We start from the raw sequence: 15,531 nt of genomic DNA on the forward strand, positions 1-15,531 counted from the left end.
ATTTCTGAAGCAGCTTAATTATGCACTAAGAAATGCGTACCAACAGTTTACAGCATAATGATGTAGATTAAGTAGGAGTGTCAAATATCTGCCGTGCTTTAATTTGAAAAAAGATGGTTAGCACCGTCATTAGAAGACTGACTTTTTTTGAAGCACAAAACATCTGACACAACGGAAAAAGGGTGAGGCTGTGACATGAGACTAGCAGCTCCCATTATTACTGTTTATTTCTTATCAGTGCTATCTTCCAAGGGCAAATTAAAATTTAATTGTCAGTCTCTGTAGACTTCACCAGGAAGCACTTATGTACCTGAGCGGCTTTCAAAGAAATCTTTTAGCTCAAGCTCCCAATGCACTATCACAACTCGACTGTACTTAGCAGAGGTTGACTTAATTTATTGTGCAAATGACTAAATATCTGAAGCTATTTCATTAGGAGCATGTTCAGTGATGGTAACAAAATAAAATCAGGAAGAATGTGAGGCAGAACCTGTCTGTCCTTTTGACGTGAATTAATATGCTGGTACATTTACTCAGTACAATGCGATTTATGCAGAGCAGTTTTATTTAGAGCTGTTTTTCAGTCTCATTTAGAGTAGGGACAGTACACAGCAGGATCTTGGCTGAAAGCAGAGGAGGAATCAAAATCCAACTGAAACTGACAATTTATCACGCAGCTAATACAACACGAGTACAGTGAAGAGGTTCAGCTTTTATATAACAAATCCCACCAAAAAGGCAACGGAAGGGTTGCAGAATTCAAAGACAGGAGAAGCTTTCAGAAAGTCCGACTTCCCTGCCTCACAAAGCACGTTCTCCTTTTATTGCACTTTTCTTTTGAAAGTACGATTCATCTTGCAGAGATTAAGCCTTAAATTAGGTCGCAAAATCATCAAACATTAATTTTATGTATCACAGTGTTATCAGGCAAATTCACCAAACCCATTCTCCCAGCAGAGGATCCACAGTTGAAAAGAGCGCAGGATATAAATAGGACTTATTGTGGCACTGATTGTCTGACCTGTTCTCCCTTTCAGCATGACTTCACGGCGGAAGAACAGGATTGGTGAATTTACTCTTATACTCAGTTTTAGCGTTTCATTATAGGCTGTCATCATTTTTATGCTTAGGATTATTTTTGCTCTTATCTGCACTCTTTACGAAATACATTTGTCTCTTTCGAAGCACGTTGAACAAAATTGAGCACAGAAGTCCACGTACGATTGGACCAATAGATTATTAAGGCTCCACATAGCCATATGCAGACATATATTTCACTCTGCTGGCTATGCAAACCAGCATCCTATTTGCTTTTTTAAATTGTTTCTGCATATTATCCCAACTCTGAAAGTGATGAATCTACCATTATTCCCAGGTGCCCTTCTAAGTCTCTATGCTAATTCTGTTCTCCATTCATAGTGCAGTTTGTTCATTTTTTTCTTCATCCACTCCCCAGTTGATATTTGTTATTATCGATTTCCATTTAAGATTTCTCTATCTTCATTTTCCTAAATCCTTCTGAAAATTGTCAATTAGATTCATAAGGCCGATTGCACTTTCTAATTTAGTGTCAAATATTAAATGGTTCTTGTATTCATATCATTTATTTACATAAGAAATGATAGCTAATATTTTAACCCTCTTGGGGAGCGCCATGCAAATAGCCTCTCCCCCAAATTAACACCGCACTTCTCATGAGAACACTTTCCAATTTTTATTCAAACATTTCATTCAGTCTTGTGTTCTGTGCTAGATTCCTATCATTTTTCATTTTATGGGAATCTTGTCATTCATACGGTATCTTGTCAAGGACCTCCTAGAAGTCCAATGAATTATGGCCGTAATTCTCCGACCTCACCCGCGGCTGAGATTTTTCCAGTCCCGCTCCAATTAATGGAGTTTTGGCTGAGCGCCAAATTCTCTGTTCTTAGTGACAGCGGCGGCGGGGCATACAAGATTGGAGAATCCTGGCCTATATCTCACAAAGCGCCAAAATCAATTTTAATTGTAATAATTTCAGGGAAATCAAGAAGCTTTGTCAAACAGGATCACCTCCTAAATCATTATGGCGATTCTTATGAAACTATTGTTACTGAGGTACTTCTTCAGTTACCATTACTGCACCTCTTAACCTAAGAGTGTAAAGTTGCCTAGGTTGAATATGATCCTTTTAAATATATATATATGTACAATGTTTGGGGAGCCGATGCAGACATGCTGAACAGAATGGTCTCACTCTGTACGTAATCCTTCTTTGGTTCTGTTTGCCTGTTTGTCAACTTAATCTTCTATTATTGCAAAAATATGGACAAGGTAACACATAACAGAAAAAGATTTGAATTGAATGGGAGTAATCGGATGAAGTTAAATTCCTTCAAACAGACTGCGCAGGGCACCTTGGGAGTGAAGGGAATTCAGAAAGTGAGCCAAGACGAAGCCAGGTGACTCTTTAAAGTTGAAGGCTAACACCCTTTTTCAGTTGTTCTTTCTCAATTGATTTGATCATTCTTTTGATTCATTTTAGCTACATATCTGAGGGCATTTCAACTACAGTGGTATTCCTTAATTTTTGCTCAGCTGTCATGAGTGAGTGCAGAGAGTGCCTAATCTCAAGAATTGAGCAACTTTCCTTTCCTTCGTTTTTAGGTGGGAACTGGGAAAAGTAAGCAGGATAGGTGCTTTGCTTGGGAATTACTTCAAAAAACTTTCCACTGCAAGGCAGTTCTCTTTAGTACTGTTCCGCCATTCAATGGATCGAAAATAGAACTGAGTTTTAATATTTTTGAGAGCACTATGATTTCCCTGGTTTAATTGAGTCACAAAACAAGCGTGCCAGGAGGGCACCAATGACGCGTCTCCAATCAATGCCAGCTCAGCCAATCAAGAAGAATTATGTGACAATGTCATAGCTGAACTTCCTTTTTGCCTTTATCCTCTTAATTTTAACCTCCAATCAGTGCCCCACAAAAAGCTCCTTGAAGTCATGAACTATTAGTATTCCGAAATACTTTCCCATGGTATTAGCCATTCTGTTGACAATTCAGACAACGTTGGGTGTTCTTTATTAAGGAAAGAACATGCATTCAGATTTATGTTTCTACGATGAAATCCTGTTTACCATTTCTGCTGGTGAGCGATAGAGAAAGAAAATAGTCCGTGTATGTGACAGAAAATAATGAAAATGGAACATAAGATCCCTTGGCAATGGTTGATTAATTTATTCATTAGTCCTTAGCATTTCATCTTGGTGCATAGCCTCTGACTGAATCCTCAATCTGAAAAACAAGTGAACTGCTCGAGGGCTTTGGAGATCCTGTCTCCTGTCTCTATTTGCTTCTGAAGTTGGTGAATACACTGATCAGCCCAGTGACCTTTTCAATAGTTATGTAGATTGTAAATAAATGATGGCATCTAGTATGCTGTGGTAAATGTGTCGTTAGGATCTAACATCAAGTCTTTTTAAGTATAAAAAAAGAAGCAACCTTTACAATGTGATGACAACATGATGGTTTTTGAATTTTAAATTCATTCTTGATACAAAGATAGCAAGATTTTCTTCATGCATCACTTTCAAGAATCAGGCAGGTTGGCATTCTCCCATTTTAATAACCACAATTTTTCTTGCCATATTGGAAAGAAGTGTTTGTAAATTGTTATGAAAGTCAGATTTGCCTTAACGTTGAAAGTAGAGGTCGAGGACTTTAACTTCCTGTGGACCTCAGAACTTTTGTGCATGCTCAGACCCGGAGTAGGCTGCACATGCACAGATTGATATTTTTTGTGTTCTTTGGATCCTCCCCCCCCACCCATGCAATAGGAAGAACAGTGTGAAAACTGGGGTGGAATGGTGGTACAGTGGTTAGCACTGCTGCCTCCCAGCACCAGGGACCTGGATTAGATTCCCGGTTTGGGTACTGTCTGTGCGGAGTCTGCACATTCTCCCCGTGTCTGTGTGGGTTTCCTCCGGGTGCTCCAGTTTCCTCCCACAGTCTGAAAGACGTGCTGGTTAGGTGCATTGGCCATGCTAAATTCTCCCTCGGTTTACTCAAACAGGCACTGGAGTGTGGCGACTAGGGCATTTTCACAGTAACTTCATTGCAGTGTTAATGTAAGCCTACTTGTGACACTAATATGGGTCAGGTGACTGGTGTCAGAGTCCCAGGCAGGGGAGAGGGAACAGTGAGATGTTCGGAAGGGAGAAGTAACAGGGGAGGTCCCATTAGAAGAGTCCCAGAGAGGGGACAAGGACAGAAAAAGGTCTCAAGTTCCATTAAAAAGAAAGAAGCAGAAAAGAAGAGCTACAAAATGGGGAAAGGACTGTGGGTAGCAGACTTTTAAGTGAAGTGTGTTCAAAAGAAGCCCTGGTAATTGAAGATGGCTCAGAAAAAAGCCTTGAAGATCCAAGAAGGCAGCTGAAGAATGGTGACTCCATGCTGTTGGCCATTGGGGTAAAGTTACCCCTTTGGAGCAGTGGTGCTTTGCTTGGCACGATTAAAGAGCTAAAGTTGTGCTTGAGTGCATACTCTGGAATCCAGGGAACAGAATCTTGGGAGATGGGATTCCTGTGATGTGGGCCGTTGCTGATGCTGTCCAAGTTGGAGCAACATTTGGAGAGAATTCCAAAGCAAAATCTTTGAAGGTTAAGATTGGAATGGACTTTCATTGAGATTGATTGAGTCACAATTGTATTGATGTCTGGGTGGATTTGGTCATATATGACATTTATTGTGTAGTACAGTGTGTTTGACCAGAGTTTGACTGTTGGGTCACATTTACCTCATATTAACCCAGAATGTTAGAGTATAAGATAGATATTGTAAATTGTTTTATCTTTCTGTCCTTGTATAGTAAAGTTTATTTTTTATCACACACATAACGTTGATGTGCCACCCTATGCAAGGCATTATGGTGATGTCTATCATCACACACCCCAATCAAGGTCATGACGGGATGCGTCGGCAAGGCCCCCATCAGAATGCAAACACTGATCACTTGCAGCCACTCAACACTCGCTAACATGATGCCAGGTTTCTTTGGGGCGGGGGCGGGGGTGGGGGGGGGGGGCGGGGGCTATATTCACCTGTGCCCAATGATTGCCTACAATCTCTAATCTTCCTCACCTTCACACTACATTTAGGTGTATCCCCAGGATCCACGTCCAATGTTGTGGCGGTCTGCTGACTTCCACGCCCTTTTGCTTGAGATTACCTTGGCAGGCGTCCCCTCGGTAGCTGGGACCTTGAGAGATCAGGCTTGCCTTCAGGCAGCATGGATGTTTGAATGCTGCCTTCCTCAGTGTCAGGGACTAGAGGGGTGTCACTTACAGGGAAGTGGGTGTCAGATGGGCTGGAGATGCCCAGGGTCCCCTTGCTGGAGGGCCCTGGGCTATATTCCTGTCGATCCTCTTCCCTTCTGGTTCTCAGGGGCCCTTGTGCTCCTCCATGGGATGAAGGGGCAGCTGAAGCAAGATCCAGAAATGCCGCTTTCCTCTGGCTCTGACACTCTGGATTCCCATCAGCACCCGCACCATGCAGTCGAAGCCTGGCACCATTGAGCACACACACACATGGAGGTCATGAGGTGAACCATGGTGTGGACATCTCCTGCCATGGAGTACACATCCTGTACCAAGGTCTCTGTTGTAGGTAAAAAACCTCTGACACTATTAGTAGATCAAAATGCAGGTTTATTTTCACAATTGTGGGAGAAGTGAGGTTCCTAACAGTGGACCCCCAGCCTTCTCATCGAACACAAGTAAGAACAGAGTTTATATATGTCCCGGGCCCCGCCCTCATTACATTGCAATTCTCTAAGATGTCTGTCATTGTTCATGGTGAGATTCTTGTTGTATTAGCAGTATCTTCCTCTGCGTAGTTTGTTCGATCTCCAAGGCCACGATTGTTCGTCATTTATATCCTTGAAACAACATCACAGGTTTTGCACAAACAAGTTAACTAATATACATACAAGTTTGTGTAATACTTTATATCAGGATAAGATGAATAACGTATGATGAATATATATATATATGAATCTATGGTTATACAAAGACAGAAGGCATACATGTCAACTCCATCGTGGTAAACAAAGGTACATGAAAATGGAGACTGTTTAGCTTATTTCTAGCTGGGTTAATCGCATTTCTTAATAACAAGAATTGCTGTTCCTCTTATCTGGTACAGACATGAAAAACACCGAACTCTGACAAAAACATGAACTCTGCAGTGTTCTCAGCAAAATCACAGAGTTCGGGTCTTAATGCTTAAGTGTGACAAAGTTCATTAACCCATTCCCGACTTCAGTCTCCACTGCGGTCGCCTCCCTCGCAGTGTTAGCCTCATTAAGCTATAGTGATGGCACCATCTCCTCGGATAAAAGGCGATGAGATTCTTCCAATTGGTCTTGCCCTCTGAAGAGGGCTGCTGTCATCCCCTTCTGATGCTTGCAACTCTGCCTTTGCAACATCAGGAGCTGTGGGATGACCAGACCCAGGGTTACATCATCAGCAATGGGCCATGCCGAGTCCTGGGCTCTGGCATCCCTCCGAGTGCCTCCGACTGCTGTGGATCTTCAACTGTGAGATGCTCATCAGTGAGTGACCCAGAAGCCTGTCTAATTAGTGAACCCACCGAGGTGTGAGTATCTGTGGTGGTGTCGACTGTGGGTGACAGCTGTGATGTCTCTTCCATTGTGGGGTTGGAGAAGTCACCCTCAAGAGTTGCGGTTGTCTAATGGGTACAGGGGGCATGAGGATGGCCAGGGCTGTTCCGCTGCTCAGCCTGCAGGACACAGGACATGACATCAATGCATTATAGGGAATATGAAGGGAACATTGATTACTCACTTGAGACTTGAGGAGTGACAGTGTGTCTTGAGGATTTTCACATTTCTCTGCTGCCCCCATTTCATCAGCAGCGCAGTCGCACTCTTCTTCCTCCTTGGACAGCTCGAGGGCTCGCTCCTTGAAACGCATGAGGGTTCTGACCTCGGGCATGATTCCAGCTGGCAGTGCCCGCTCACTCTTGTTGTGATTGAGCTTGTCCTGCAGTGGCACAGACGGGGAGAGTGTAGATGGCGATCGTAAGATTGAAGATGGTGATGAGGTGTGGCGGGCGTGGGGCTTGGTTAGGACCTTAGGGGAGAGGAGCAATAGCAGCTACTGTGGGAGCACGGTGATTGTGAGAGGAAGGGGGGGGGGGGGTGGGGGGATGGTGGGGTGGAAACCTGGTGCCTGGTTTTGGCAACCCTCAAGGTGGCCAAGTGAGAGATGGAGTTAGAGGCACAGGGATGTGTGAGTGGGAGGCTGGCGGTGGTTCAGTTAAAGTTTATTTATTAGTCAGAAGTAAGTTTTGCATTAACATTGCAATGAAGCTACTGTGAAATTCCCCTAGTCGCCATACTCCGGCGCCTGTTCGGGTCAACACACCTAAACAGCATGTCTTTCGACTTCTTACTCTTGATTGAGTGAAGGTCATTCATCTTCTCCTGACACTGCTGCCCTATCCTCTTCTGGAATGAGCTCGTACTGGACCAGGGCTGCCAGTGCATACCAGGATGGGGTGGTGACCATGCTGGAGGGCTGTCTACTGGAGTGGAGTGTCCGCCTCTGTTCCACTCCATCCAGTATCCTTGTGACGGCTCCCCCTGAAAAGCATGATGCAGGCTTCTTGGCTGCCATCGCCTGCGGTCATTGTGGAACAAGTGCTGGAGAGCCGTTTACATGGAGCTCCTCAGTGCTTACAGCAGCTAGGTTGCTGCAGGGCGGGCGAGTCAGATGTGGAACACGCCGCAGGAGCGGGATAAAACTCATGGGCACAGAAGTTATTTTGAGCGAGGCACAATATTCGGTCTGAAATCGTGCAGGAGCCGTTGATGGAAATCTCCCAGTTTTTCATGCTGGAATTAACACTCTGCCGTTTTTTTGGTCAGATTTCATCCACCGTGTCAGGCTCAGTGTGAAAATCAGTGTGAAGCTCTCCAGCTGCACAAGGCCAGTTTTCTCTCCAGATCGTGAGCCTTTTAGAGTGAACACAATGAGTGGGAGGGGTTTACATCGTCACCCTGACAGGGCAGGTCCTAATAGAGCCAGTGAAGGCAGCTCCACCACGATCCAGCCTCCCTTTTTAAAGGGTATCCTGATCAGTGTTAGAATTAAACCCCCCCCCCCCGCCCCACCCCCACACCATCACCATGGAGTTATTGCCGGTTTCTCCCCTCCCCTCCACTACCCACTCTGCCCCATGCTTACAAGCTCCCCCCTCACTGACCGCTCCCTTATCCACCGCCACGCATAACTGGAAACCCCTGCCATGGGACTCCAACAAGGGCCTGCCCCTGGCTTAGATTGGCACTGGCAGGTTGTCACTGTGCAGTGGCAACTTGGTAGTATCAATCAGTGCTAGGGCACTGCCTGGGCATGTCCGCCCTCCCCCTAGGGGATCCCCTTGACTGAATCTCACTTTTAAAAAGGTGTTGTAAACCTCACCGACGTGACGTCATATCGGCAAGGTTTGAATATTCACTGCAGGGGGATATCATGTAGCTGGGGGCGCGGGGTTACTGGATAATGATATTCAAATTTCTTAAAATCCATTTAAATGATGTTCTCATCCTTTGTGGGTTTGAACCTTGTGATGTCGCCGTGAGGGGCGGGGAAATTGGGAAACGCAATGTCTCCGGATTTTCCACCTGCGTCGCCGATCTTTCTGGCAGCAGAAGACCCACCACCACCACCACCACCTCCCCCATTCTATCTGCAATGTCAGTTTTATACTGAGGTGTAAAATTAATATCTACCCCATCCTACTCTTGCAAAATACTGCAGGTGAGATTTTCCAACACCTCCCCACACCCCCCTACTGCACAAGGCCAGTTTTCTCTCCAGATCGTGAGTCTTTTAGAGTGAACACAATGAGTGGGAGGGGTTTACATCGTTACCCTGACAGGGCAGGTCCTAATAGAACCAGTGAAGGCAGCTCCACCACGATCCAGCCTCCCTTTTTATGCTTTATGGTAGTGGCAGAATGTTCCGGTAACGGGGTTTCCTGTTTCCGCACCCTTGACCGCGGGGGACCGCACGCCGTGGGGGGGGGGGGGGGGGGCAGGGGAGGGCAGGGACATTGGTTGGAACGTTTCATAAGAACATAAGAACATAAGAAATAGGAGCAGGAGTAGGCCATCTAGCCCCTCAAGCCTGCCCCGCCATTCAATAAGATCATGGCTGATCTGAAGTGGATCAGTTCCACTTACCCGCCTGATCCCTTTAACCCCTAATTCCCTTACCGATCAGGAATCCATCTATCCGTGATTTAAACATATTCAACGAGGTAGCCTCCACCACTTCAGTGGGCAGAGAATTCCAGAGATTCGCCACCCTCTGAGAGAAGAAGCTCCTCCTCAACTCTGTCCTAAACCGACCCCCCTTTATTTTGAGGCTGTGCCCTCTAGTTCTAGTTTCGGCCTGTGCCACTAGCTAGCACCAATTAATTTCTTAAAAACTGAATTAAAACTTCAACAAATGCAGTGAGGACTCCTTTTAAACTATTACCAATGAATCTGCTTCCACACAAGATTTATCGAGCCAAAAAGCTTTTGATGACATTAAAATTGATTGTAAAAATAAAATTCTGTGACATCTGGTAAAAAAATCATTCCATAAACAGTCACACATGAATATAGAACTGATTCCTTAATCCCTTTGTACCATAGACTGAGCAGGCAATAATTTATGACAGGAACATTTCTTGATAAAAGTGGCATTTTACCCTATGAATACAAATCTATCACAAGTCCCTGTAACAAAGCAAAAGTAAGACTTGCAATTATATAATGCTTTTCTTGACCATTGGAAATCTTAAAAGTAGGATTACTATTGGTCAGGATACCAGAGATAAACCACTACTCCTCTTCAAAATAGTGTCATGGGATCTTTTACCTCTGACTGAGCAGAAATGCAGGCCCTCAGTTTCGCATGTCGTCTGAAAGACCACAGGTGGAGTTTTCCCGTCCCACCCAACAGGGGAATCGTAGCGGGTGGGACAAGACCATGCTGAAATCCGTTGACCTCTGGCAGGATTTTCCGGTCTTGGGGTGAGGAAAATTCCACCCCGCATCTCCAACAGTGCAGCACTCCTGCACAGAGGTGTCCACTGTGATTATCATGTTCAGCCCTAAAGTGGGACTTGAACACAGAGGCAAGAGTGCTACCAACTGAGCTACAGTTGACAAATTGATAATTAGGGTGATAATATGAATATAAGCTGCAAAATTCCATATGTATCTCATATTTACTAGAAATAATTACGATTCATCATGTGCAAGTCATTAATGTCTATCTTGTGTGCTCTTTATCTGTTTTTGTGTCCTATTAGATGTATTCTAAGTGACTCATGTTTCATCGTTGGTTGTGTCAGCATCATATACCTTTGCAAGTTGAACATCACTGAGCTTCCGTTGAGGATAATAGATGGACATGCCGGCCTCATCAACTGAGGATTCAGCATCTTTGCTTTAGGTCAGGGGATGTTTGACAATAGCAAGGGAACGGGCAAACTGAGGCCGGAGTTCTCCGATGTTGTTTGCCCCACCACCGCTGCCGATGAGAATGGAGACTTTGGCGCTCAGCCAAATCTCCATTCACTTCAGCAGGACTGGAGAATTCCAGCCTGAATGTCTGGCAAGCAGTCATGGTGTCATTCCCAGAAAGGGCAATATTTTCCCCTCCCTTTGAGCCATGGCTGATACTGCTCCTGCAATGCTATGTGAGCACAGAGTGCAAGAGTAATGTGATTTGTTGGAAGCTTCTGTCAAGGCTGACCCCAAAGACAAGATGGCAGCCCTGTAAACCTCCATGGCAACAATGTGAACTGCGATGAAGGCTCTGTATAGAGGCTCTATCAACAGTCATCTGTTAATAGAGATGACTATTGAGTCCATAAGGGGTGATCTCCATGCTCTGATAGCCCAGACGCAAGATGGAGCTGGGATCCTCCATGCCCTGAGCCACTGTATTGTTAACTCACAGGCAGGTTGCCCAGTGCACCTAGAATTTCCTGCTATATATCAATAAACCTTCTTTGTTATCTAGGCCCTGGAAGTCTGCAAGTGACTCCTTTGCAGCAGAGCTAGTATGTGACTTTTGCGCTCACATTCTCTGGGATATGTGATGGTAGACTCCATACAAGAAGACCAATCATCTAGCCTACACTCTACAATATGGATGCTCACTGTCTCTGAACTAGTGTTTGCCAGGGTTAGGTCAAATGATGGGGCATCATTTGTTAGACTGACTTCCCAATCCTGAAGTGACAGTTGGGCCTCCACATTTTCAACAGAAGAAAAGCACAAAGATTTGCCTCTGTTGCGAAGGGACAGAAGGAAGATAAAAGGCTGCTGACAGCATTTGCAGTTTGACATATAAAGTGTGTGGACTGAGGTAAAAGTAAAAAGAGGAAAAATGGAGAAGGCTGAAAAGAAACCCTGTACAACATCTCCTGTGGGGCTGCCACTTATCATAGTAACACACAACACACTTTAGCAATGGTGGCCCAGTTCATCTTCTTTCATGGGAGGCAGGTGTTGTGCCTGCCGCACAGTCTGTTTTAATCCTTATACGGTGGACAAATAACTACGAGTAGACGTCTTATTAGTACAATCAATATTTATTTAAGACACACAATCAATAATCACCCACCCAACCAACAATAAGTTATCTTTACGGAAAATACGAGAGTTCAAGTCCAATACAAGACCTTGACTTAACTTTGCGTGACTGGCAGGTACCCAAGCAGATATTGGCCTTTATCTGCGCGCTGGTCTCGGTCGTCCTCTGCGTAGTCTGGCCCTTTGGTCTGATCTGGCACTCAGGCTCTGGTCTTCCTTCCTTCCCAGGTGTGGTGGCTCTCCTCGTGCTGGTTGTCGCTGGCAATAGTCACCGGTGTTGTAGCTCGTTTGTGGGGTCAGAGAGAGAGAGAGATTCTTGGTTGTGCAGCACCCTTTATACCCCGTTGGGTTTCGCGCTCCTTTTGCCATTACCAATCAATCGATCAGGACTTGATCACCCTGTTCGATAAAGTCCAATCGGGTGTTGACACACCAATCTCTGGGTGTGTCCCCAACGGCCATGTCTGCAGGTGCTGGGGGGCACGTAGAATACACACCTCCCTCCCAAATAAGGGGTTACCGCGTCTGGTAAACAACCCAGTTTGACCAGAAAGTCTCTTTTGTCCTGGAGATGACCCATATCCTGTGTATTCAGTCGTCTGAGCTGCAGCCTGTTTATCTCTGTCTTTTAGGCTGCACCCTGTCGTTTTAGATCTTGCCCAATTGTCCCAGAGTGCTTTACAAATCGCCATTTTAGATGGCCCGTTTGGCCACACAGGATTTGCAAGCACACTCAGCCCCATCAGGTGGCAATGCCCTGCCACAAGTTGTGAGGCCGCCTCTTTCAAGAAAAGAATGTGCTTGTGACATCCTTTGAGGTGTTTAGAGGAAGTGCATACCAGATTCAATTATTTGTGTGTGGTGTGTAAGGCATGATGTTGAGAGAAATGACAATTGCAATATTCAAGATTTTTTAAAAATTCATTCGAGGGACATATAAGTCACTGGCAGGCCAGCATTTATTGCCCATCCCTAGTTGCCCTTGAGCAGGTGGTGGTGACAACTGAGTGGCTTGCTAGGCCATCTCAGAGGGCAGTTGAGAGTCAACCACATTGCTGTGGCTCTGGAGTCACATGTAGGGCAGGTAAGGATGGCAGATTTTCTTCCCTTAGTGAACCAGATGGGTTTTTCCGACAATCGACAGTGGCTTCATGGTCATCAGTAGATTCTGAATTCCAGATATTTTTTATTGAATTCAAATTCCATCATCTGCCATGGTGAGATTCGAACCCGGGTCCCTAGAATGTTAGCTGAGTTTCTGAATTAATAGTCTAGTGATAATACACTGGGCCATCACCTCCAGTATCACTTGTGGGAACATGTGGTACGGTGACTGTAAGCGATGAAACGAAGGGGAGAAGTGAGTAATGTGAGTAGTGAGGCTGGACATTAGAACAACTCTGAATTGAACTTAATTTAACACTGCAGCCACATCTTGTGTTCTACGATCCTGGTATTGACCTATTCTGTATCTTCTTCCACTGGTGGTGGAGGTGTTGCCTAGAGTTCTTTCTGCATCTGGTTGGTGTGGCATCTGTCTACTCCTGTCTATTCACTAGACAAGGACTTACACATGACACCAAGAACCTGGTAACCTTTCTGGGCCCTTTATAGCCAATGTTCTAAATCAGCCAAATTGAACATCCCATTTAAGGAGGTGCCTTTAGAGACATCCAATTTTGCCACTCCACCAAGTAGATGTGCAGTTGATGAATAGTACTGACAACAGGTCTGAGTTGCCAGCACCAACTGCATGTGGTCCTGGAGGATACATGATGACTTTGCTCAAAGTGCACCCAGTCCCCTGCACTCCCTTATTCCGGCGTGATAAGCTGTATGTTGGATGTTAAATATTTTGAACTAGAATTAATGGGACACCCACGCCTGCCATAGAATCATAGAATCCTGCAGTGCAGAAGGAGGCCATTTGGCCCATCAAGTCTGCACTGACCACAATCCCACTCGGGCCCTATCCCCATAACTCCATTCATTTATCCTAGCTGGTCCGCCTGACACATGCAATTTAGCATGGCCAATCCACCTAACTTGCACATCTTTGAATAAAAATACCTGTCGGATATTTTTTACAGTGCACCATATTCTGTAAGCATTCCTTTTAAATCCAAAACATCACCACTGTTCTCAAATAGTTAATCTGGATGGCAGTGGTGAGTCCAACATTTAAGAGGCAGAGGGCAGACACAGTATATACTCAACAGTGCTCCCTGGTGGCTTGCAGGCTAAGAATTGCATCCAACCTGTGCTGCACACATTCAAGGAGAGGGAAGAAGAATCCACATGGCTAGATTACAGACAGGAAAAATTGCATGTGTTCCTAAATGATAAGCACGAACTTGGCCAATAAACAAATTAGAAAGCATTGCACTTGAAGGTTACGTCTAAGGATGTGTTTGAATGCCGGCAGGAGACTGAATGGGACTTTGAAACATTAATGGTCCAAAATTTTCCACTAATCTAAGCAGGAGCAGTTTGGAACTTGAACAAAACAATGCACAGTGTACATAAGCAATAAAATATCAAGGGCTTAGAGGATGAAACATGACCCTATATTTACTGCAGGTCAACCTAACACAGTCTCATATGTTTCTAGTGTCGTTACATGAGCTCAGATAATGTGATGCTGTATTTTATATAAAGAATTACAGTCGCATATCATCCAGAAAATGATTGAGAGAATGTCTTTTGCGATTTGTTGAATGAAAAATCAAAAAGGAATGAGTTGAAATAGTTTTTTTTTTCTCCCGTTTCTTTTGAACAACAAACCAGGAGCTGCAACATGTAGAGAAGAAGGGATGAGTCGCAGCTGATATAATCAACCTAACTAAACAATCAAACCCTATTCAAACTTCACCAGAATCAATCACAATTACTTTAATTCAGATCACACAAGTCCCAGAGGACTTTGTACTGTCTGTTTACACAGTATAGTCAAGCATGAGCAGTGAATGTTTCTGATATTTTCAAACTGATATAGAATTATTAAAATAATATAATCAAAATCCGAAGAAGCAGTGTCGGTTATTTTTAAGCTGGGGTAATGGTGACTTTAGTCCTTATACAACTCATAACTTATCAATCATGACCTTCCAGCACAATCATATAAACATGGTTGAGGACAGAGGGTGGTGTAGCATGTTCAAATGAAACAAAGACTTTTGAAAAACATTAAATTATGTATTATTTGTGGGGTTTCCATGATTTTGATTGAGTCCAGTTGCTTCTCAACAGAAGGAGCCATGGTGGCACAATGGTTAGCACTGCTGCCTCACAGTGCCAGGGACCTGGGTTCGATTCCGGCCTCGGGTCACTGTTTGTGTCGATTTTGCACATTCTCCCCGTGTCTGCGTGGGTACTCTGGTTTCATCCCATACTCCAAAGATGTGTGGGTTAGGCCATGCCAAGTTGCTCAACCTAATGCCAAAATCAAATACAAAAGTTAGGGTCTAGACTGACTTCATAAAATACCTTGGAGTTTCCGATCTGGTCCTTAACAAGAGGAAGAAGTAAGTGTGTCGGAAAAGGGAAATAGCTGTGAAGCCATGAACAAGCATTGAGAGTATAAGCACAAGTGGAAGAAGGTGCAGAAAATTGTCCCTTTGTCATTGGAGAAGAGACATGGGGAGGGAAGGTAGATAGCACTTATACAAATATATGGTGGTTCAGGGCTGTGCAGACAGTAAGAAAAATGAAGTTGAATTTTATCTTTGCAGTTCTTAGCAGTTTCCTATCTCTATAATCTCCTCCAGCCATTCAACCAAACATATTGGATTTCTTCCAATTCTTGTGTATATCAGATTTTAATTGCACAACCATTGGTGTCTTTAGTCCCCAAGGTATTGGAATTCCCTC

Source organism: Mustelus asterias, chromosome 19, assembly GCF_964213995.1.
Source record: "Mustelus asterias chromosome 19, sMusAst1.hap1.1, whole genome shotgun sequence".
In the NCBI taxonomy this organism is placed as follows: Eukaryota; Metazoa; Chordata; class Chondrichthyes; order Carcharhiniformes; family Triakidae; genus Mustelus; species Mustelus asterias.